The sequence below is a fragment of the Eutrigla gurnardus genome, assembly GCF_963514095.1.
Source record: "Eutrigla gurnardus genome assembly, chromosome: 8".
Classification (NCBI taxonomy): domain Eukaryota; kingdom Metazoa; phylum Chordata; class Actinopteri; order Perciformes; family Triglidae; genus Eutrigla; species Eutrigla gurnardus.
This window is the reverse complement of record NC_139922.1, coordinates 557429-581863: the sequence shown is the minus strand read 5'-3', so window position 1 is coordinate 581863 and position 24435 is coordinate 557429. Positions and strand designations below refer to the sequence as shown.

Here is a 24435-nt window from a genome sequence, read left to right as displayed (position 1 = left end):
TCTGCCCCTAAAACTAAATGAAACCCAGCGAGATCAAGCAGGGATTTGGTTAGTAGTTCAAAAAAAGTGCGATCAAATGCATTTGGGGCATAAGCAGAAATGAGTGGAATGTTTCTCCCATCCATGCGAATCTTGGCAATGGCTATCCGACCTGCATCGTCCGCCCAAGAGTCAATCACATCAAATTTTAGTTTGCGTTTACACAATACTAAAACTCCCTTACATTTTGTAGCTGCAGATGAAGTTGCAATAGGGTGAACTTATTGACTAATCGACCCACATCCTTGCACAATAAATGTGATTCCTGAATCATAGCAAAATCTACATTTTTCTTACGAAGAAATTCTAGTACGGTGGTCCTTTTGTGTGGAATATTAAGACCCCTGGCGTTGACTGAAATGAGATTAAGAGCTGTCAAATGCTAAAAGAAACAATGAAATAAAAAATGGAGTTGTCCCCACCACAGTAAGAGAGAAGTCTGGATCCATAAAAGAAAAACACCCCAAAACAGAAGACAAAAAACATCACCACCACCAAAAAGAACAAAGGAAGGTGAAGAAGTAGAGTACTATCAAACCTTCCTGATAAATCCACAACTGGATAACTAACTCAAAAAAACTAGGAGTTTCTGGCCACCCAAATGTAGCAGCAGCACCACCAATTATCAAAAAGCGCAACAGCAGCAGTGTGAACATTTTCTTCAACATTAAAACACCCGCCTTATAACTGTGTGGTACACCCTTAACAGTCGAGGGCCCCCCCACCCCACAGACATATGACCTGTCACCCAGACAGAACTGATAGAGCCTACCTGTTAATAATGCACCCATGGTCCACAAATTGTAACATAGAATGCACCAGAGTCATTCTGGAAGGTGCAAAAGCCAAAGAAAAAAGAGGAGGGGTGGGGACCACCGAACACGGTCGCGCACAATCAAAGGTCTTTAATGCGTCTCAAGGCCTCCTTAGGATCTGTAAAACTAAGCTTTATCCCGCTTGGCGTTGTGAATGACAGCACAGCAGGATAGCCGATGCCAAACGTTCAGGGCAGTTGATGTTTAGCCACAAGGTAGCGCAGTTGTTACATGAAGAGTAGACCTCGGGGCTTTACCACGAAGGAGGCTCAACATCTCCAGGCTCTGTGTTCATAATCTAAACTGTCATCAATGGATAGGCTCGCACAAACATCCTGGGCCTTTCCTACCAACTTGCATTGCAAAAGCAGACTCCAAAGATCTTTGGGCCATTTTAAGGTCGCTGCTATGCGTTCAAAAGCATTAAAGTACGAATCAACTTCACTCTCACGAAAGGATGGGACTAAAGCAATTTGTCTGCTTACATCAAAGTGACCAGGAGAACCGGGAGGGAAACGCATACTCACAGGAGTTGACGCGATTGGGGGAGACGAGCGGTCCAGCTCCATTGCCCTGATGCGGAGATGCATCAGCTCAACCTCGCAGGGTTTTTTTTTTCGAGCTCCACCTCTCTGAGGCGGAGGGCGAGCCTCAGATACTCCGTCTCCACCCCAGCCTGTAGCAGAGCCATGGGATCCAACCCCGCCGCCCCTTCCTCCACCGGGCCGCTGAGGGCTTGTGGGGCCGCGGCAGCCTCCACTCCCACCTCCCCGTCTAAACCCTCAGAAGCACCATCTGACTGCGGCTGCGTCTTCACTGCAACTATACCCCTCTCCACCAGCCTCTCTGATAACACTCTCTTAACCTCTGATTTAAGGGCATTCATAGGCACAGCAACATCAAAGAAAGCTGCAATCACCAACAAATCCTCTTTTGTACATCTGTCCAACTTATCAAGAGTAGGAGCCTGTGTGAACATCCGGAAAAGCTGCTGGACCTGACAACATTCCTGGTCGTGTGCTGAAGGACTGTGCGGTGGAGCTCACAGATGTCCTCACAGACATCTTTAACATCTCCCTGAGCCAAGCTGTTGTTCCGGCGTGCTTCAAGGTAGCCACCATCATACCTGTGCCGAAGAAGTCTTCCCCCACCTGCTTCAAGGATTACCGACCCGTCGCACTGACCTCGACCATCATGAAGTGCTTCGAGAGGTTAGTCCTGAAGCAGATCAAAACCGCCCTCCCGCCCTCCCTGGACCCGTTCCAGTTTGCCTACAGAGCCAACCGGTCCACGGAGGATGCCATCTCGTCGGCTCTCCATCCAGCCCTCACCCACCTTGACAATAAAGACTCATATGTGAGAATGCTGTTCATCGATTTCAGTTCAGCATTCAACACCATTATCCCCCAGCAGCTGGTCTGCAAGCTGACAGATCTGGGCCTCAGCCCCTCCATCTGCAACTGGCTGCTGGACTTCCTCACAGCCAGACCGCAGCGTGTTCGGGTCGGCAGCAACACATCCGACACCGTTGTGCTGAGCACGGGGGCGCCCCAAGGATGTGTGCTCAGCCCCCTGCTCTTCACCCTGCTGACCCACGACTGCACACCCCACCACAGCTCCAACCACATCATCAAGTTTGCGGACGACACGACAGTGGTGGGTCTCATCAGCAACAACGATGAGACCCACTACAGACAGGAGGTTTCCCAGCTGGCCACGTGGTGCCAGGACAACAATCTCTTCCTCAACGTGGGGAAAACGAAAGAGATTGTTGTCGACTTCAGGAGAAGCGTCACCCAGCCCCCCCAACCACTGACCATCAACGGTGCTGCTGTGGAGCAGGTGAGCAGCACCAAGTTTTATTGGGGTACACATCGCTGAGGACCTCTCCTGGAGGAGCAACACCACGGCTGTAATCAAGAAAGCCCAGCAGCGCCTCTACTTCGTCCGTAAACTAAAGAAGTTTAAAGCCCCCACACCCATCACGCTCACCTTTTACCGAGGCGCCATTGAGAGCATCCTCAGCAGCTGCATCACGGTGTGGTTTGGAAGCTGCACTGCAGCCAATCGCAAGTCCCTGCAGCGCATCGTGAACACTGCTGAGAGGATCATTGGTGCCTCACTCCCGTCCCTACAGGACATCTACAACACCCGCCTCACCCGCAAAGCACTCCGCATTGTGGGTGAACCATTCCATCCGGCCCACAAACTTTTCAGCCTCCTGCCTTCAGGAAGAAGGTTCCGCAGCATCCGGTCTGGCACCAACAGACTCAAAAACAGCTTTTTCCCCCAGGCTGTTAGGATGCTGAACTCTCTCCCCTCCCTACCCCCTACCCCCCCTGGATTTGGACTTTAACCCCCACCCCCCACCCCCGACACAATTGGACAATCAACAAGCACAAAAGACACTTTACAGTCCTGTTTACTACTGACTCTTGTAAGTCCCGGTTTACATTTTTAATTCTATTTATTCTGCACTTTTTGCACTAGTGTACCAACACTGTTTACTTACATTTCATACACTTTACATATTTATACTGTTTTTATACTTATAGTTAGATTGTTGTGTTGTTACATGTTATCTGTTATCTGTTATTTGTTTATTATTTGTTGTTGAATGTCTGTGTGTCAGCGACACTGTGGACCTTGAGAAAACGGTATCTCGTTTTCCTGTATGTGTACATATGTGAAAATGACAATAAAGTTGTTGAAGTTGAAGTTGAACTCATCCATATCAAACCTCATCCTAAGCCTCCACACACATAGAAAAAACTGCCAACCAACAGTACAGACTAATGGACGAGCCCCCAAATGATGTTACGCCCCAGGCTAGGGGAACAGGAGCATAACATAATTGAGACCGAGAACGACGTTTGCAATCAGAAAAAGCTGTTATTTATTGTATCAGCTCGTAAATTTAACAAAAGTATACCACAAGGTGGACAGAGTTGAAAACAAAAGAAAACAGGAAACAAAATGAAGCGTCTCTTCAGGGTGAACCAAGGCCAAAAATAACAAACAAAATAAACGATCTACTCGACCAGACTGACTGCCCTGGGAGGAAAAGAAACAAACAAAATTTACAATACTAAACCTAACTCACTAAACTAACAAAAAACAGGAGGAAAAGGGGGATCAAAATAAACGGCAGTTGCACCCTTACTTAGTGATGTTATGGTTTGCGTCGAGGCTTCGAGGCATGTGCCGAGTATTTCGGCTCCTCCCCCAACGAAGCTCCGTGTCGAGATCTGATTCACCTCGGCAAAATGACGTAGCGTATGACGAGCGAGGCTTCGTTTCGGGCTACTGTTTCGCGATACCGGTTTACAATTGGCGGGACATGTCGACTATAAAGATGCCTCGAACACGAATACTAACTCGTGGGTTTTTGTCAGTAGTTGGAGACAGTTCAATCATATTTGGTTCTTTGCGACACGTTCAGGATTATGGAGTTCAGTAAGAAGAGAACGTTTTCGCCTGTCTGGGAACATTTTGAGCAAATTTCTCCCAATAAGGTTTGGCTACTCAAATCTGCCTTTAATTTTGAAGCTTGGTAAGTAGTAGGTCTAGTCTAATATAATGTAATGTGGTCTTTTGTATTGGCTGTTTTTGTCTGTATAGGTGAAATGTCTCATCTGTGATAAGATACTTGGATATAATAATAACACCTCCTCTATGTTGAGGCATTACCGTGCTATTCATGAGAGAGAGGAGACACCCTCAACATCTGCTGGGACTTGCACAGGTGCGTTGTGGTCTTTGTCTTTTTTTATGCATTAGCATAAGAGGGCTGCTCTGTTAAGTTACTGCTTCACTTCACTTGTTTTGTGTCTTTTGCCCAGCTTCCAGGAAAAGGTAACTGGATAATGCCTTGGTGGACATGGTGGTAAAGGATTGCCAGCCTTTCACCGTGGTCAACGACCAAGGATTCAGGGGGTTTGTGAAATTGCTTGACCCTACATTTGTTCTGCCCACCAGACAGGTAGGCGTATATATTATAATGCTATCATTCATAAACCTGCATTAAATATCTATTCAAATGTCATGCTAAAAAGTGTTCTTGATTTTCAGGCTTTGAAAGCCATGGTGGAGGAACGATACAAACAAGGCAAAAGGGAGGCCAAGGCACGTGTTCTGCAGGCTCCTGCTGTCAGCCTTACAGCTGACATGTGGACTTCAATGAACATGGAGGCCTATCTGGCAGTGACCTGCCATTATATTGCGGATGGTGTGATAAACACCACGCTGCTAGGGGTTCAGCACTTCCCTCAGTGCCATACAGCCCTTAACTTGGCTGAAGCTAAGGGTGCCATTATGGAGGAGTGGGGCATTAGGCACAAGGTGTGTATTCCAGCGCCTGAGCGTGTGGCAGCTTGTCCATTGCATGCATTTTTTTGTAGTTTGTTTAACTTTTATCTATCTATCAACAAGGTGACCTGTCTAGTGACCGATGCAGCTGCAAATATGATTGCCTGTGGCAGGGAGTTGCACCTCAAACAGGCAGTCTGTGTAGCTCATGCCATTAACCTTATGGTTAACAAATCAATGGATGAGACCCCTGGCCTTCAAAATCTGCGTGCAAGTGCTAGGAGGATTGTTACTCTATTTCGGTCCAGTACCACTGCTAAGGTTTGTCTTTATTATATCAGCATACTGTTGTGACTGTTGTAGCAATGCAACTAATGTTATTTTGTGTGTACAGGAAAGGCTTGCCCAGATGCAGGAGCGGATGGGAAGACCACACCTCAAGCTTCTCCAAGAGGTGGATACTAGGTGGAACAGCACCTTTGCAATGTTGGAGAGGCTGCACTCTGAGAGAGATGCTGTAGGTGCAGCTATGGCTTCCCTGACTACTGATGTCACTATGCTGACTTCATCTGAATTCTCAGTCATTAAGGAGTGCCTTGGTGTGCTTGGGCCATTCCATGAGGCAACAGAAGAACTATCAGCTGAGAAGAGGGTGTCTGCCTCAAAGATATTGCCTTTGTTAAAAATGGTTTATGTAACTCTTGGGGAACAGCTTTCCACCATCACCACTGACCTGGCCAAACAACTTTCCAAAACAATACAGTCAAAGCTCATGGAAAACCTCAATCACTATCAGAAGACAAGCATCCTCACTCTCCCTACACTCCTGGACCCACGCTTCAAGACACTAGGCTTCCTCACAGCATCCAAGGTGGATGAGGCTGTGAGAAGGCTGACCACTGAGTGTGGTCATATGATAGGCTAAATGCCACACGCGGCTCTATCAGCAGTGGTCCAAGAAGACAACCGTCCTTCCTGCTCCTCTGGTAAAATCATAGTGACTTTGAATTTGTTGCCATTTAGTTATGATGTCTAATTCATTTTCTGTCCATTTTCCCTAGGTGGACTGTGGCGTCATTTAGATGACACAGTCCAAAGGAGTAGAGAGACTCACAATCCTACAGCCTCAGCTATTGTTGAAGTCCAGCGCTACCTCAAAGAACCTCACCTACAAAGATCCGAAGATCCACTGCAATACTGGGAAACTCACAAACTACTGTATCCACACCTCTACAGTCTCTCTGTGCGATTTGTGTGTACCCCTGCATCCTCTGTTCCCTGCGAGCGGATTTTTTCCAAAGCAGGGGAGGTTGTTTCGAAGAAGAGAAACCGCCTGGGCCCAAAAGTTTTGGAGCAAATCCTATTTCTAAATAAAAATAATTAGCCCCCGCCTCCACCAAAGTAACACAAAACACTGTCCAAGCATCATTCATCAATGTTTCACTCAATCATCACCAGTGCAAGCATCACATTTCCCCTTGTACAAAATCAGATGCACTATCATGTTTCCAGAAAACGTTCAATAGCCTAACAAAAGCACTTTCCCTGTTGTCTTCACAACATATCGTCATATATAGTAGCCTACTCAGTTCCAGGATTACTTTACTGGCTATTGAATTAATCACGCTCATTCTCATTCATCATGCAGTGTTATCGCACTTTAATCTATCAATACCTTTCAGTATTATTATTACAATTATTAGTAGGATGTCAATAAGACATTTCCTTTGACATGGGATTAAAAACTTAATGTCAAATAGAAACTCAGATCCCATGAAACTCCAGTCTGAGTTGGCTCAGAGGTTAGTGTGCTAACCCATGAAGTAGTAGATTGCAAGTTCGAATCCTGTACAAGATTTTGTGATGTGTTGAAGAAAGTGCCGTTATCCTTCACCTATACTTTTGAAAGGCACACTCAAACACGTTCATGCTGGAAAATGTTTTATTCTCAACTGATTTGACACTGTATCAGCACACAAAGCAAACATCAAGTATTCGGTTGGGTTGGCTGGAAACTCTTTTCCTGTCATCATAATTTCATTCACCACTAGGTGTCCCTAGCGTACTTATTTGAAGCTTTGGGGTCGAACCACTTTGGTGGTTCATCTGGCTGAGAGGCTTTGATGTTTCAAGAGGCTTCATCTCACCATCACTACCCTTACTGCTTCCGTATCACAAGATATATTAAATACACAAGATAACAACAATTGCGATTCTAAGTTGGGACACAAGTTAACAAGGCTCAAAACAGCAGCTACGCAGACGAGGAGGAAAAGTCACACCGCACAGTGACAGCCCTCCATGCGATCTGCAGAGCACTGCCTTTTCAAACGGGACCGCTCTCGGACAGCTCGTCAGGCTCATCGGCTGCAGCTGCGGAGGACCAATGGCTGGTGGCAGGAGGCGGGACCTGTAAATCAGCAAAGATAGTGAAGAGGAAAAAAGGGAGCGCTCACTCGGACCCAAATGGACAAACACTATCGGCTGGGGGCCGTAACACTATAGTATTCCCTTTTTTGGTTATGATGGGTTTGTACTCCTCGTACAGTTCCATCAATAAGTTTTGCTCTGGTCTTTTCCAGTGGCGTTTTCTTGCAGAGGCCAAGGGAAGCCAGGCTTGCTCAGTTTTTTCAGAATATAACCATCATTTAATAAAATCACTTTTTTAACAGTTTACGTAATCCCTCTGTGATATGTCTGTCTAGAGTTCTCAACGGGTCGGCCCAGCCCGACAAACCCGACGGGACCCGAAGTTTCGGGCCGGGTCCGGGCCGAAAAAATACGCAATTGAGCTGGGTCGGGTCGGGCCTCGGGCTTCCTTTTTTTATAAAACACATTTCATTAAAAAATAAAAAATAAAAAATAAAAAAAATTGTAGGTTGTAAATTATATATTGTTTGCTGTGAATCATCGCTGTTCACGTTTGGTCAATCTGGCTGCCTGCTTCATGGGGCAGAGTAAGTTTCATTTGAATTCACGTCTGCTGTCTGTCTGATCGTGATAACAAGTGTATGAGGAAAACAATGCAGGCGCGCGGGGGGTCGGGTTCGGGTCGGGTTCGGGCCGACAATTCATGCTGGTGTGTCGGGCTGCGTCGGGTTCGGGTTTAAAAACCCGCGGGCCGGGTCGGGTCGGGCTCTAATTTTCAGGCCCGTTGAGAACTCTATGTCTGTCGTCTCCTCCTCGTCTCTCTCCATTAATTATTGAGCGTTTTATGATGTGCCCCTCTAAATGTTACGGGGTGAATGAGCGTTGAAAACATGTTACTGCACTCTGTTGTCTGTGAGGAGGCCAAGCTGCGCTGGTCTCCCTTGGTGAAAAAAAAAAAGAATGATTGACCAATCAGGTGAGGCTATTGTCACACCACTGCTCCCCTGTGATTGGTCAGGACAGTGTAAAGGGAAGCCGCGAACTCGTTGGCTTCAGGCCAATCAAATCACAGTATGTTATCGTCAACGTCAATTAATGAAATAATGGAAGATTTGTTGCTTTGTGTTCATCTCTTGATAAGCTAGCTAATTTTTTAAGCGCGATTATGGAGGGTGGAGATTTGGAGTATTCAGTAAAAAATAATTTTACTAAACTGCCTCTACAACAGCAACTCTGGATTAAATCTGACGGCCGGCCAACACCAAAACTGGAGCTCCGTACAGAGAGGAAGAAAGATTTTCGGACCTTTAATGAGGAGAATTACGTCCGCACTGAGTGGCTAGCTGGTAGCGCCAAGCTACAGCGGCTATTCTGCTGGCCCTGTCTCCTTTTTGACAAGAATTCCTGCTCCATGAATAATCCCTGGGTCACCACTGGATTCACTGATCTGGCCAACCTGTCTCGGGCCATTGAAAGGCACGGCAAATCCAAAAACCACATCGATTGTGCTGTGAAACTGAAGCTTTTTGGACGCGTCCGGATCAACGAGGCTCTGGATTTAGAGAGAGAGAGAGTCGGTGCTCAGCGTGTGTAAGTCCTGGTAAAATTATGCTGGGCGCTCTAATAGTTCATCCGACCACGGGAAATAGCAACATATAAACTGCAACATCTGCTCCCACCGCGTAAAACATACACAACTTAGAGGATGTGTCTCACTTGGCTTCCTCGGAAATTTTCCCCACGCCACTGGTCTTTTCTGCCATTTTCTCGATGATTCGACATTCGCGGTTCTGGGCTGGCTTCATATCCCGTGAACACGCGTATCACACGACAACGTTAACCTGGCTTGAATTAGCCTTAACAAGGCGCGGCTGAAATGCGTTAATGGAATGGGTTTAGCCGCAAGTGGAAGTTGGCGTTAGTTCTAACCAGGCTTAACCAGGTAAGTGCCGCCTTAATTAGCGAGTTTGGTGGAATACCCCTCCGGAGTTGTGTGGATTATTACTAGAGTTTAGCTTCTCTGCCCGAGCCCAGCCTGACCCACGGGCCGGGTCGGGCCGAAATTTCCCACCCCTACCCTCGGGCTGGGTCGGGCCTTTTTTTTTCTATCATTGCTCTATTGACCTAATCTGAGGAGAAGGCTAGGCATAAACATTGAATAATATTGGTTATATGTTTAGCAGAGTAGGTCTACGTAAGAAATGTGTACAAAGTTACACAAAGTAAAAAAAATGACACTACACATAGTGCGCACGCATCATTCATAACGGTTCCGCTCTGTGCAGCTACATCAAAGAATAAAGGATTTACGCTAAGAACTTGGAGACATAAAGGATAAATTAAAAACAGAACAATTAACATTGAGCAAGTTATCCGGAAAGTCTGAGGTACGGAATAATTTCAAGTGAGTAGTGGGAGGAGGTGATAACGTATGTGTCGGCTTTGTCCAGTCATATCCTAATCGCGGCATTAACGTAGCCTATAAAATGATTTGTTTATTTTTGTGACTGAGTAGTAGTGCAGCCGCACCCCCACTTCCCACAGACATGCACATACAACAAAAAAAATGTCCAGATATCACATACTTCACAGAATCTAAATTAAAGCGGCCCTATTATGCTATTTTTCCACAAGTTAATATAAGTTATTGATGTCTCCAAACCTGGTCTTTGAATTCCTCAACTGGAAAAAACAATCGGAACATGTATTTCGGAGTGGATCACACTCCTCATTTTCAGCTTTTTTACCCCACTTTTTCAAACGGGTGATTCTGTCAGGGTGTAGCCTTATGCTAATGAGATTACCCCCGACCCCGCTCCTACTGAGGAAGTGGTTGTGTCTCTCCGCCCCGTGCTGTCCGCGTCCAGCTTGTTGTCATGGTTATGGTTCTACGCTACAAACTAACAGCGGTCCAGCCGTACCGATTCGAACCGGACTCCGACCCAGGACCAGCTCCTGTAGAAGTTCGGACGCCGCGGATGCAGCAGGACGAACCTGAATGGTTAGTTAACATGTCTGTGTAACGTTTTGGACGGTAACTCGATGTGTGTTAGCGTAGCTAGCGCTAAGCACAATGACGCTAATGCTGCGTTCTTCGCTCTATAAGTAACGTATCTGTGAGCTATTTCGGCAACAATTAATATCGTTAGTAGTGCCGTGTTGTTGACAGTTCACAGTTGCATGTTTTCCAAATGGGGACGCAACATTATATTTAAACGGATGAAAACCCGCTGAAAACAGCGTCCTGTATGCGGGCAGTTTGGTTACATCACATTAACGGGATTAAAAACATGATCCTCTACATATATAAAGATATACAAGCAACAGGATTTGGTCAGTATCATGTCGTCCTCCAGAATTATGTGCTGAATTGTGAGTTATAGGCTGTGTGCTGTGTTTTATAAACGTGATTGTGCTCCATCTCAACATTACGTGCCAAACTTACTGTTACAAAATTCAAACATGAGGTTTACACCTCAGCTTGTCAGCAAAGTCCGTCAGGTTACCATATTAACAAGATTTGTTGTTGAAATGCTCAAATTCTGTACTATATTCATCTAGGTGACTAAGTGGGCCTTCAGACACCGAACATGTCTGCTGCATGGAGACACCACGGGTAATGTTACTTTGTTACAGCAAGTTGTCTGTTGAGATTATTATTCACATAACATGACGATGATCATGATTCACACTAGGTAAGAAGATGGATGCAGCAGCTGGAGGAGGAAGAGGCTTGCATGGTGGGACATCCTGGTTGGAACTGTCTGTCTGAATGTTCTCTCTCCAAAACGCATTAAATATACATAAAGCTGGTTATGGTGCTTTACACGTAAGAGGAATACAGCAGTCTGTTGTTTGTTTATCAATTGTGTTTTATAAAAAATAAATCCCTCTATGCAACATATTATGCAGTCTTCCTGACCGTTACTTCAGTAATATTAACCATGACACATTTTACAATTACTGTAAAGACTTTATTGTCAAATTAATCAGCAGTTGAAGTTCACAGTTATCTCAGAACACAAACGCAAACTGTTTGTGGCCGACTCTGCAGGGTCATATCAAGCTCTTCTGAAGTCAAGGAAGAGCTGCCCTCCAAAGTATCCTCCTCCTCTACCGGGTCCAGGCGAGCTCTCTTTGATTGTCTCCTTATTGGAGTGGTTGTGAAACAGGTCTGGAACCATGGCTGTGCCAACACCAAAGTCCTTGCAGGACACAGTAGCTGTAACAGAGTTGTATGGAGGAATGAAACCCATGATATCACATAATAGAAATACACATCTGCACAACTACTAGTAGTTGCTGTTAAACCTGATCTAAAGTAGGCTACATGTCAAGCTACACACCTTTACTTGGGTAAGGAGCCTGTAGAGTCCTCCTAGACAGGTGAGTGCCAACAGTAGCTGTTGTGGTGGGTCGCTGTGGGACGCTGAAGTGAGCTGCTGCTCTGTAAGCAGACAGACAGTCAGACAGACAGACAGAGTTTACAACTACATCTGAAATGTGGAACACGTTACTATTTCACTATAACTGATGTGGTGACGCACCAATAGCTCGTAAAATCCCTTCGTTAGCGGTGCAAAAACAAACGTTTGGTGACGTCGTCTTTGCATCGGCGTGTATAAACAAACAGATCAGCTGCTGCATTCAAGCTCCAAAACGTTCCCAAGCAAACTGATGTCTAGCGTTATTTTACAGGTTTGGGCCCCCGCAGTACTACGTATCGTTAACGGTCCTCAATATCAATACAATGGAAGCTTTTAACGCAACACGCCAATGCTAACTTTAGCACAACACGCCAATGCTAACACACCAATGCTAAGAAAGCAACGGTAAACTGTAACACGGCATATTACATAATACGCGTGTGCGCGCACATTTCCAACGTAGATGCTCCGACGATGCCAGTAAATATCAGCAATTGGACTGCCAACTCGCTTTCCGTTGATTTTGGCATTTTGGTTCACTGGTTTGTATGTACATCACACTGACAGCCAACAGGTATGGGGATTATGTGGGCGGGACCACACAGGTGGAGCGATTCTAATGAGCCGAGATGACCCATATAAGGCATGGTGCTGACGTCATTTAGTGGACATTCTGCAAACCGTTCGTTTATCGGGAGGATTTCTTTCAAACTGAGAAAGTGAAACAGGGAGATGGTGGTCTTTTCTGATACTGTGGGGACTTATTGACACCCCAGGGACCCATTTTAGGGTTGAAAAACATGGAAAAGTCGATTTTTCATAATTAAGTTAAGATAGTAACTTCTTATGAACTGATTAATTTTATTTTGATGTAAATACTGCACTTGACTCAACCTTAATTCTTTGCCATGATCCAAATTATTTAAACATTTTAGTAATTGAACCAAACAAATTGAAATTGAACCAACCTAATGTATTCACTTTTAACTGAATTAACTAATTTACATATATCCAAACTATATTTTTCACATTTTATTTGACTTAAAAAATGATTTGTGTTTCCCACCTTATAAACTCTACAAAAAAAGACACTTGGCAGGTTACATTAAATGTATTTATTAATATTTAACATATGAACCATATGCAACATATAAACAGAGGTTGACAGGGGAGAAGAATCAGAATCCAGAATCAGAAGGTCCTGTTGGTTTCTTGCTATTTTTCTCTGGAGTGTTTCATCAAAGTACAGGAGAATGAGTTTCTTTTATCTGGAACTTCTTAATAAAAGTGGCTTTGTATCTCAGTAACATTACCATAACATTATTATTAGAAAAAAAATCCTACTCTGTTGAAACCGGATTGTTTTCACAAATGTAGCACTTTATTGAAGAGACCTTTTGAGTGGAGTCCTGAGAAGGATGATTCCTAGTAAAGATGTTTTTGTAGACCATTCCATGTCTACAAAACACGAACAGGGACAATTTGCATGGATAAGGATGGCAGTCTTTGCATTTCCACATCCGATAACTGAGAAAACAAGAAATAGTGAATTCCCTTACAGTCACTACTGATCTGTGTTGGCTCAATCAACAGAGATAAAAAAAAATACAGTAGTCCATTTGCTGCTAAGAAAATGTATAGATGAATGAGGGTCCAATATTCAGGGTGATTTGTGCAATGATTAAAAAGGTGATGTGCAGTGTAGATGCAATACGTTACCTGTTCATGTTGGATGAAGATACAGGCTGCAGCCAGTGAACTGAAGAGAGCGGCCTTGTGGATCTGAAAGCATACAAAATAAAATAAAATTAACAATTACTACTCTGTGAAGACCACATAATACAGAACCAAGAAGTAAACCTTTCTGGGTGGAGAGCGAGATAGCCGGTGTTTTCTCTCCAGCAAACGACAGCTCAGCCGTAGAGTCGGAGGGCTACTAGCCCAACTAGCTGTCCCGGATATTAGCAAGTGCTAGCACGTCTCTCGCAACAGCAGCACTGCTACAAAAAAAACCCAGTACGAGTGTAGCGCTGGAGCCGCAGACGGACTGTATAACTAAAGCCTCAAGTGGTAACAAGTATGAGAGCCGCTGTAGTGAGCTAGCTCGATGCTAACTTCAGGTAGCGGTTAGCAGACGCCGCTGACACCCGCTTCCCAGGTCACCACAATGGCTCTCCTGCTCGGTTTAACAAAACACTGGAGGCTCCCGTTGTTACTGCCCCACGTCTCCAGCACTTCACTCGGACTATATTTCCTTTCACGGTCCTGATACTTGTAAAAGCGCGTCACAAATAAATGTATTTATGGTCATAGCGTTACCGGTAAATGCTAGCTAGCCACCGCCAAAGCTAGCAACTACAAGCAATGGCACCAATGCAGGATGTCACACATATGGCTTCACAAACAAACTTCCTCAGACCCTACCTAATTTTAAACTTTACCTGCTTATCTTCTGAGGCGTGCTGGGCCCGAGAGATTTTCTCCCCTCCCCAGGATTACCTCGAAAACAAGAAAGGCAAAATAAAAGAGTGACGAAGGATGGACTTTAACAGCCCAGCTGACCACTCACCCCAACTAGTGATGGGCAAAGGGAAGCTTCGAAACAGTTCGAAGCGATGTTTCAGTCTGTGTTGAAGCCTTGTGTTACCTTCACAGCTCCTCTCTCCGAACCGTAGTTGGGAGCGGGCTAATAGTCTTGCTAACGTGGCTCGTGGCAGGTAACTTGTCTCCGGTGGTCCGGGTTAACAGGCGAAGGACTGGACAGCGAGGCGGTGGTCGTAACAGCATGAACTCGGGCTTTATTAAGCATTAAAGGCACTTCTTATTATTTTTACAGCATAAACCGTATTCATTCCCGTAGTAGACGAGCGTACACACAACACATTATTTTTCCGCAACACAAGTTTTCTTTACTACCCATAACACCTGTCCGACCACGTCACACACATTCGTATCCTCTTCAATAAGTCGCCAGGGGGAGACCAAGACCGCAACACTTGAAACAAATATGAAACCTGACTCTACAGTGGCATCTAGTGGCCACTTCTGTGAACTACATGCTCTGGCCAAAGAAAACTCCTAATTATGTGCCACTATGAAATGAGCCGGTCTTAGGTTTCCTTAATTTAAGTAGAATACAGGTTGAATTAAAGAAACATTATTAAAAATAAATAAATGACACATTGTTATATGCAATACAATAATCAAAGATTTGTATTCAAAAATAATATTTGTTCAGCTCTTTTTGAGCTGAGTCTGTTTCTTTTTTTGGATAACACTTCCCCTGCTTTTGAAAAAAATTCTTTCACAGGGTACACTTGTTGCAGGGACACTTAACCATTTCTTAGTCAGTTGGTACAAATTAGGGAAGACAGCACGTCGCTCTTGCCAGTATTTCAAAGGATCTGCCCGTCTTAAAAAAGTCGTTTCGAAACATAGAGGCGTTCCTTCAATCACTGAACTACAGTCACGTGACACGGGCGTTTCAGAACCGCTTTTCGGCACAACGTTTCGAAACGTTTCGATCCGGGACTTCAGAGAGGCGCCGACACGCCCGGAGTGGACAAGACTGTTTTTAATGCCTGGCTAACTAGAACCATTGACTTGCGCTAGCCATAGCACAAGCGAACTCGGCAACTAGAAGAACTGAATGAAATGTCTTGAAAACCTCTCCGACGTCTCAAACACACCGGCTGAGTTGGAAAATAGGTCTTATGTCCAAAATTCCGAACTATCCCTTTAAACATGTTGATAAATTTAGACTGGCAAACCGGCACTTTTATACTGTAGATATAATGATGCTTAAAATGTATGATGATACCTGAAAATTGTATGTTTCATAATCATGTAATGTGTTTGATATTAACCTATCTTATCACCTTCAGAAGGCGGCAGAGAAATAGAAGGTAAAAATCAGCAAAGGAGGTTGCATGATTCACTCCTTGTAGAGCATGAACTCAGCCGAACAGAATATACACCCTCCATGAACGTACTTAACCACATTAGGGGAACCAAAACAGCGAAAGCTTGCACAAACATGTATTCAGTATTATAAAGTACAACAGGTACTTTCTTCACAGAAACATGGCCAGCTACAGACTTGACCTTCATGCTGGAGAGCTTCCTCAGATGAGACGCCAGCTCCTCTTAAAACTCCCCTCTCCGAGGAACAGGTGTGTTTCTTCACAGGACCGGAGGAGGAAGCCAACAAGCAGAGGGGGCCTCAATGTCTCATGGGACAGAAGAGGAGTTACCCATCCATCCGTTGTCTGCCGCTTATCCTGTGTTCGGGGTCGTGGAGGGGCTGGAGCCGATCCCAGCTCAGACGGGGAACTCCCATATCAAAAATACACATTTGCACGCGTAAGCATGACACATAGCCTTGCCTCTGTAACAGTATATATTCTGGAGCAGTTAGAGTAGACACCAGAACTTCTTGCCTCTGGTATAGAGCACTGTGTTGCACACGGCAGCTCTTAGCTAGAGAAGAGACTGTTTCTCCAGACGTCTGTATCATCTGATGTCCATCTGCAAATAAATGCCGGAAGCAATGGCGCACTAAAGAACCAACGACTTCGCTGTCTTCGTGATCCTCCTGCAGAATCTGAATAACGCAATATAGACTCTGTGAGGTCCTTCTGATTGACTTAACTTGTGAACAAAATTCCTACAGAGAAACTTGGTGACCCCGACGTGATTCTGACAAAGGAGGACCGATCAAAGGAGCAGCGGAGGTTGGACCGGTGACCACGCGGAGTCACCTGGGCGCCTCCTGGCACATCTGACATTCTCCACAAGGGATCCCACCATCTGAAAGGTAAGCAGTCACCTATTCTTTCTAAAAAGTAAAGACTGTGATTCGGCCATAGATTCTAAATTTGGTGGAGAAAGTCAGCATGTTGTCTAGAGGCTAGGTTTAATTTGATCAGGCAGATGGGCTGAGGATCTTTTAGGAAGGGTCGACCGCCGATCCGGGATCGGTAAAAACTCTCTAGGATATATTGGGAGAGGAGTCTCTGGATCATAAATTCAGAGGGGTCCTCGGCGCATAAACGGTGATCAGTAAGACGTTCTGGGAACGCAGAGAGGCCGGAGGCTAGAAAGACCCTCGAAAATACATTGAGCAGCAGGATAAAAGCGCCACAGGGGGATAGCCCCTAGGTGAGCCTAGAAAGCCACCTATAAGCTCTGGGAGCTAAAGGTTCTGGGAACCAGGTTCTGGGAACCAAAGGATAAAGGCTCAGGGAGCCAGGCTCAGGGAGCCAAGTGAGTAAAAGAGAGTAATATTGTGATCACTGTGTAATATTGTAATATAGGGGACTGTTGTGTTGGAGGTTTCAAAGGTAACAGAGAACACAGACAGATAAAGTGTGAGAAGGTTTCTGTGATGGTGGATACACCCAGTCTGTAGCCACTGACAGTGAAACACTGCCAGTAGAAGCTTGTTGCAGACATCACAGAAAAGCCTTGAGTTTAAACTCACCACTGGTCTTCTCTTACCTGGGGGTACATAAATAACAGGGCTGTGACGCTTGGTGTTTGATCAGTAAAACTAGTGGCTTATGTTTTCACACCGCTCTATCAAGGTAGAGTAGAAGGTTGTGTGAAGAAGTGTCTAAGAATACATGCTTGCAATTAAAAAAATGTGAATAAATTGTTTATTTCCTGAACACCGACTGGCCATATTATTATCTAAATACATGTATTTCACATGTTGTTCATCCCCCAGTTGGGTGAGTGGTGATGCACCTGCCCTCAAACGCGGGCAGCCTGGGTTCACAACCCAGCGAGGATGTCACATATATATATATATTTTTTTTTTTGCTTGCATAATTGTCTTTAGATCAGAGAATTAGACCAACATTTTACTTTAACTATGATAAATATGTCATAAAATTTCCCCAGAACCCAAATATAACTTGCAAAAACATGATAGACATAAAGATGTTATTATTAATAGCATGTTATAGATCCCAATGACAAAGGCATTGCTGCATGCAATTGTCAGCCACATAAATTCCTTTCAGGTGAGTTCATTAATAGGTTCATTGAATGTGATCATTGAATTGTTGAGATAAATTGTTGGTCAATGTAGATGCATTTACTAGGCCTATCTAAAAGAGAGAGAGAGAGAGAGAGAGAGAGAGAGAGTGTTCGGGCTAAATAAAGAAATTTCACAAACTTCCATAGTCAGGAATTGAACCCTGGGCCGGCCACGTGCCAAGCCAACACGTTACCAGAACATGTTACTCTTGACGGTACTTACGCATTTAATCGCTCGGCAATTCTTGCCCAAGCAGCCTTGCGATTTTTATTTATCACTACAGTATTCCCTTTTTTGGTTATGATGGGTTTGTACTCCTCGTACAGTTCCATCAATAATTTTTGCTTTGGTCTTTTCTGCCATTTTCTCTATGATTCGACATTCACGGTTCTGGCCTGGCTTTATATCCCGTGAACGCGCGTAACACACGACAACGTTAACCTGGCCTGAATTAGCCTTAACAAGGCGCGGCTGAAATGCGTTAATGGAATGGCTTTAGCCTCAAGTGGAAGTTGGCATTAGTTCTAACCAGGCTTAACCAGGTAAGCGCCGCATTAATTAGCGAGTTTGGTGGAATTACCCCTCTGGTCATGTTTTAACCTTCTTATGTCCCTTTTTTGCGTGATGGTGCCATATTCCTTCCTGTCTTTTGTATTGTGGTCTATGTTGTCATGTTTTAACTGTCTGCGATGATTTTACTTGTGTGTTTTATTGTTGTTGTTTTTTAATGTGTAATGTAACTTCTGGCTAAGGGACAACAGTTGAAAATTAGCCTTTTTGGTAACATTGGCACATTTACAGTGATTAATGTGCACTGTCCCTGCAAAATAAAACAAAATAAACTAAACCTATGCCATACAGTATATTTCCATCACTCTCTCCTCAATAACACAAAACATTCATCAATCTTCATTTGTAAATAGATCATGGTATTCAGTCATTGTGTGTGTCTGTGTGTGTGTGTGTGTTTCAAGCAAAGATTCTTTAAATCCACTGCAGCCTTGCACTTCGCCAGGAGAGGTCACTGTAACTGAAGCTTTGAGTAATGAAACCATTTTCTAAACAATTGGCTCAAGTGGTTCAATGCTTCACAAAAGTTTAATTTTACCATCACTACAGAGAGGAGCTGTTTTTTTTTATGAACTTTATTTAAGTATTCAGTTTACAAATAATGTCAAACATTAACACATAACACAATTCACAAGAGCTGTTTCACAGATACAAAAACAAAAAGTCAATAAATAGGATACAATTACAAAATACAGTCCTGAGATCTCTGATAAGGCAGTATAATCATAATAATAAATAAAAAACAAAATAAATAAATACATATGTATAGCTAATACAGTATAATTATGTCAACACCTACATTTATGTAATAATCTTTGAAAATCTTAAATTTCATTAATTGCCAGAGGGTACATCACATATCTTTTCATAGTCTGAAAATTGTGTACTTTTTTATTTTTAAAGGCGCCATATGTAAGAATGTGGCCAAAAACTGTATGACACTCAAATTCAAAACACTGCGGCGAGTTGTATCCGCCTCCCCCTCCACCCCCTCCCCTCCAGACTCGAGGTTGCCAGAGCTGTTGGTGTATCCTCCATCAGCAAGCTGGACGGCGGTCGGGGGAGAGACGCACACAATGATTAAGTGGATAAACGGTCCGTGTACATTGCGGCCATCCGACTTTCGACGTTTGAAGTCAACAATCGCAAAACGCATAACGAGTCGTTTCCCGTTTTTCGCTTCAAAATAAAAGAACGGAAAACGGAAAAATGACTCGTATCCCGTTATTTGTTTTGATAACGGAAAATGACTCGTTATTAGATATTGTGTTTATGAATGGGATTCGGGGATGAAATAACAGTCATTTTTCATTCCAGATTTTGCCATAGGCTACGTCTTTTTTACCCAGAAGGGTCCGTGTATGTTTTGGTCATTCGATTTTCAATTCCCAAACGGATATTAAAAAACAAAAAATTTGTGGTTATTTGATTTTCGTTTTAAAATACTAAAATTAAAATTGAATTACAAGGCGTTTTTCTTTGTCAAGGTCAGAAAGGGATGGAGTAAATTTAAAAAATGATTTGTTTTTCATAGTCTAGTTATAATAACAAAAATTAAAATCACTAGAAGTCAGAAACGAAAAAATGCCTGTTTTTTTCATTTTCTACGACCGGAAGTTGCCGTTTTCTGGCAAGAGCGCCCAAAGTGACCTGTGGTTCGCCTTGCCCAGGCTAAAATGTCTTTGGAACCTTACTCTGACATGATTTTAGACATGGCAAAACAAGGCTTGCCATCTGCAGAAATCTCTGCACGCATATCGCACGAAAGTGGGGGCGAGAGAGGATTTTCTGCAAGAAATGTGAGGAGATTTTGCACTGAAAAAGGCTCAAGCTTGATGGGACTCTCATCATCTAACATTTGGAGTTAGAGGTGGCTAAAGCCATAACTGAGGTAGGAACCTGCTATATCTCCCCTTCGTTACCTTAGTGTGTGTGTGTGTGTGTGTGTGTGGGGGGGGGGGGGGGGGGGTGTCAACATTGTCTATTTCCATGATTAATATATCAACTGGGGTAATTTAGGAATGTTAAAGTCATGTTTTTTTTGTTTTTTTTTTAGACGGGACCTACATACGGAAGAAGGATGATGAAGGGGTATCTCGCCATGAAAGGAGTGCATGCTGCAGAGACACGAATTGGATCAGTGCTCAGGACTTTGCATCAGCCTTACCATGAAGCAAGACGTCAGGTAGTCTATGTTACTGTCTCAGCCTTTATATTTTACATCATCAAACTTGTAGAATGCATGTGTACACTGTAAAATTTTACCAGGATTTAACAATATTTAACTGTAATATTTCACAATAAATTATTGTATTAGCACTTTACAGGCTTTAACTGTAATAATCACAATATGATACTTTAATTTAGAATTTACTGTGAAATCGATGAAGACAGTAAATTACTGTGAAAAAACTGATACCAGGATTACACAACATTTTACTGTATTGTTTCACAGTAAAATACTATATTCAAAGCATCCTCTGTGATAACACAACAAATTACTGTAAAACTTTAACTGTGCTGCATTGTGGGATCAAGAAGAGGGAAACTGGTGGATCGATGCCGTTCTCTTCAATGGTGGATACTGTTTGGACCCGACACACCATAGAAGAACTCAAAGGTAAGGTTAACATCATTAGCCTAAAATATTAGACAGCTTGTCACAACTGTCTATTAGTTGTGTGAGTTAGTAAATGAACATCTTTTGGATCAAGGTAACTCATGCTCCACTTTTTTGGCTGTTAAGTCATTTCAAAGCCGTTTTTCTCCGCGAAGCTTTGCCTCACAGAGAAGTAACGTATATCTTTGAAAAGTTCAAATCATGTGTATTCGTGTAACGGTCTCCGCATGTCGTTAGGAGGCATAGTGTGTGAGTTATTCTACCGAGAATACGCGGTGTTTTTGCCGCGAATTAGCATGAAAGTCAAAGCAAGCTAACGTTAGCCTCCAGCTGCAGCAACTAACTCATTTCAAAGCTGTTTTTCTCCGCGAAGCTTTGCCTCACAGAGAAGGAACTTATATCCATGGTTGTCTTTGCTTATTGTTTACAGGTGCTGTTTGGGCATTAACCCAGAGATGGGTCCACGTCGAAGAAGAAGCATGGAGCCATCAATCCAAATGTGAGCACTCTACAAAGAAAGCTTGTTGACTTCGAGTGGTCAGTTTAAATGTGAAATTGTTGCGTAGTTAATGTCAGAATGTTCATATTGTATATGTTCACAAGTTGTTGATTGTTAAATAGTTTTTATAATTATTAAAAATTTAAAATGAGTATTGTCTTTGTTTCCTTTGTTCTTGTTTTTACTTTTAATTTAGCAAATCCAAAGCATGTTTGTGTGGTAAAATCACAGTTGAGTCAAGTTTGCAATATTTTACTGTATTATTTAAATTGTAAATTAACAGTAAATTACTGGCTACTGAGTTGCATTACTTTTACAGTAAAAATTACTGTAATTTACATACAGCTACATACTGCTATATCACAGTAATTCCATGGGCATGGCAACTGTGAAGTAGTTGCCATGCCCATGGAATTACTGTGATAAAGACGTGACGCTTGCTTTTTCTGTCGGACGGAACTTTTTACCTAATAATAAACATTAAAATGAATAAAAATATAACATGTATGTCTAATACCTTCCTTAAACATGTGCCCACTCTTATTTCTTTAAACATGTTGGTTATTGGTCATTTTCTGCCATCTGAAGTGTGAAAACATCATGTGGGGCGACCGTCCGGCCTTGACTTCTGTTTGGACAACTGGTTTTAAATCACATTAAAACAATTTAAATATAATCCTTGCCCTATTTGGCATAATTTCAAACTTGTTTTCAATTTATTGACAAAGTTATGAAGCATTTGTACATACATTTCAATCATAAAACACAAACAGATCTTGTCCGAATATGTTCATTGTCTGAAATATCATCTGGGGCGACCATCAAGAAAATACAATTATGGGACTTTTATTTTGACAATCATCTCAAGGAGGATGTTGCATCAGCCAGCCACACTGTGAGGGTCCCAGAGAGACAACTTGCAGGTCAGTAGTCTCTCTCATCTTTACAAATAAATCCTCTTTTTAACTGCTGCATTGTACACGTCACATTGGGATATCATGTGGGGCGACCATCCTAAAACTGTGAATAATGAGTTTTATACGCAAATCTATATTTTGAAGGTAAATTTGTTCGTGATATGTGGTGAGAAGTAGCTAGCTTGGATGCTATAGCTAACCGTTTGCCTGTTATATTTGATCAAACTTGAAAACATCATCTGGGGCGACCGAGCATCATGTGGGGCGACCACCGCAGACGGTTTAAATGATAGATAATACATATCCTGTATTTGTAGTTTCTGTATGCTTATGTTTTCATTCATGATATACATTTAGTTATTTGTTTTAACATAACTCTTTCTATATTTCAACATATGTTTTTCTAAATTTCAATCATTTCCATACTACTTTAGAGATGACCACTTCTTTTTGATTATTGTGTCTTTATCAGAGAAATGTGTGAATATTAAGCATTCATTCTATTTTTCAGTTCCTTTTCTAGCTCTATGTATGTTTAACTATATAACTTTTTTCTAGATGGCCCCACTAACGAGCAAACAAAAGACTGCTCGCTACAGGCAGCGGATCAATGCAGACCCTGCAGCAAGAGCTGACTATCTTACCAGGAAAAAAGAAAGGTAAAAATATATAGGCTAGGTAACATGCAGTATATCTTTCTCATGGCAGGCTCTATTTCAAAATATCATATCACATAAGTATGTATGTTATTTAGGCCACCAGAATCAGTGACACAGTATACATTATTGTTTCAGCTACCAGAGAAGAAAGCAACAGGGCAAGATTAGATACATGAAGTCAGATGAACTTTCAGAGAGAGAGAGGAAGAAACAGAAAGCCAAGTGAAAGGCTGCATCTAGAGGTTACAGGGAGAGGAAAAAGATGGAACAGGCGATGCTGGAACTGACACCACCATCCTTAGAGAACACTCCACCAGTTCTAGTTGGTATAGAGGTTGATGAGCAGCAGGAGAATCCAGGGCAAGTTGTGGTGAATCCCCTACCTCTAAACGAGGAATTTAACCCACCAGTGTCCTCTACACCAGAGAGAGAAAGAGAGAATACATCTGAGAAACGTTGTAAGAGACTGAAGGCTCAGAAGCGTAAACTACGTGAGGAGAACCAAAAACTGAAAAAACAACTAGCAGAGATGAGAAAAAAACAGGAAAGAGCCAGAAAGAGTGAGGTGAGGGCTAAAGAAAGGGTGCGGCTGAGTGAGAAGTTCAAGCCCAAAGGAAAGAAAAAAGTGGCAACACAGAGAGAGCAAGCAGTTGTTAGTTTTTTAACAAGAGATGAGAACAGTCGCCTTTTACCTGGGAAAAAAGACACCATCACTAAAAACAAAGTAAAATATCAACGGCGCGTGCTTACAAATCCACTTAAAGAACTACATACACTGTACAACAGTGAGATGGAGAAGAGTCTCCGCCTATCTTACAGGCAGTTCACCCGAAAACGGCCCTTCTATGTAACAGAGCCAAAGATCCGAGATAGGGAGACATGTGCATGTATGGAACATGAAAATGTGCACCTGCTGGCCAACAAGCTCTACAGCAGAGGAGTGCTCAATACAAAAAGCATCTCTGAACTGCTGGGCATGATAGTTTGTGACACCAAAAAGAGAGCCTGCATGGATCGCACTTGTGCCAAGTGCTGCTTTGAAGAAGTATATATATATATATCCTTTATTTAACCAGGTAAAAAAGTAATACACCTTGAGATCGAGAGCAGCACACAAGTCACCTGGGAGCAGTGGAAGAGGGTGACATCCACTAATGGACAAAAAACA

General features: G+C 43.1%; 2 long non-coding RNA genes across 3 annotated transcripts; one reads left to right on the top strand and one right to left on the bottom strand.

Moving 5' to 3' along the window:
• Nucleotides 1–11500: 11500 nt before the first annotated feature.
• LOC311016890 lies at nt 11501–14486 on the bottom strand. Of its 2 annotated transcripts, XR_014597547.1 has the most exons (4): nt 14401–14486; nt 13679–13741; nt 11879–11979; nt 11501–11754 (listed from the first exon to the last, which is right to left on the bottom strand). It is a non-coding gene; the product is annotated as an uncharacterized lncRNA (long non-coding RNA). The 2 variants fall into 2 exon arrangements; XR_014597548.1 differs by lacking the exon at nt 14401–14486 and having other exon boundaries at nt 13679–14210.
• A 7692-nt stretch (nt 14487–22178) lies between these two features.
• LOC311017170 lies at nt 22179–24281 on the top strand. Its single transcript, XR_014597597.1, has 3 exons — nt 22179–22614; nt 23167–23267; nt 23403–24281. It is a non-coding gene; the product is annotated as an uncharacterized lncRNA (long non-coding RNA).
• Nucleotides 24282–24435: the final 154 nt, after the last annotated feature.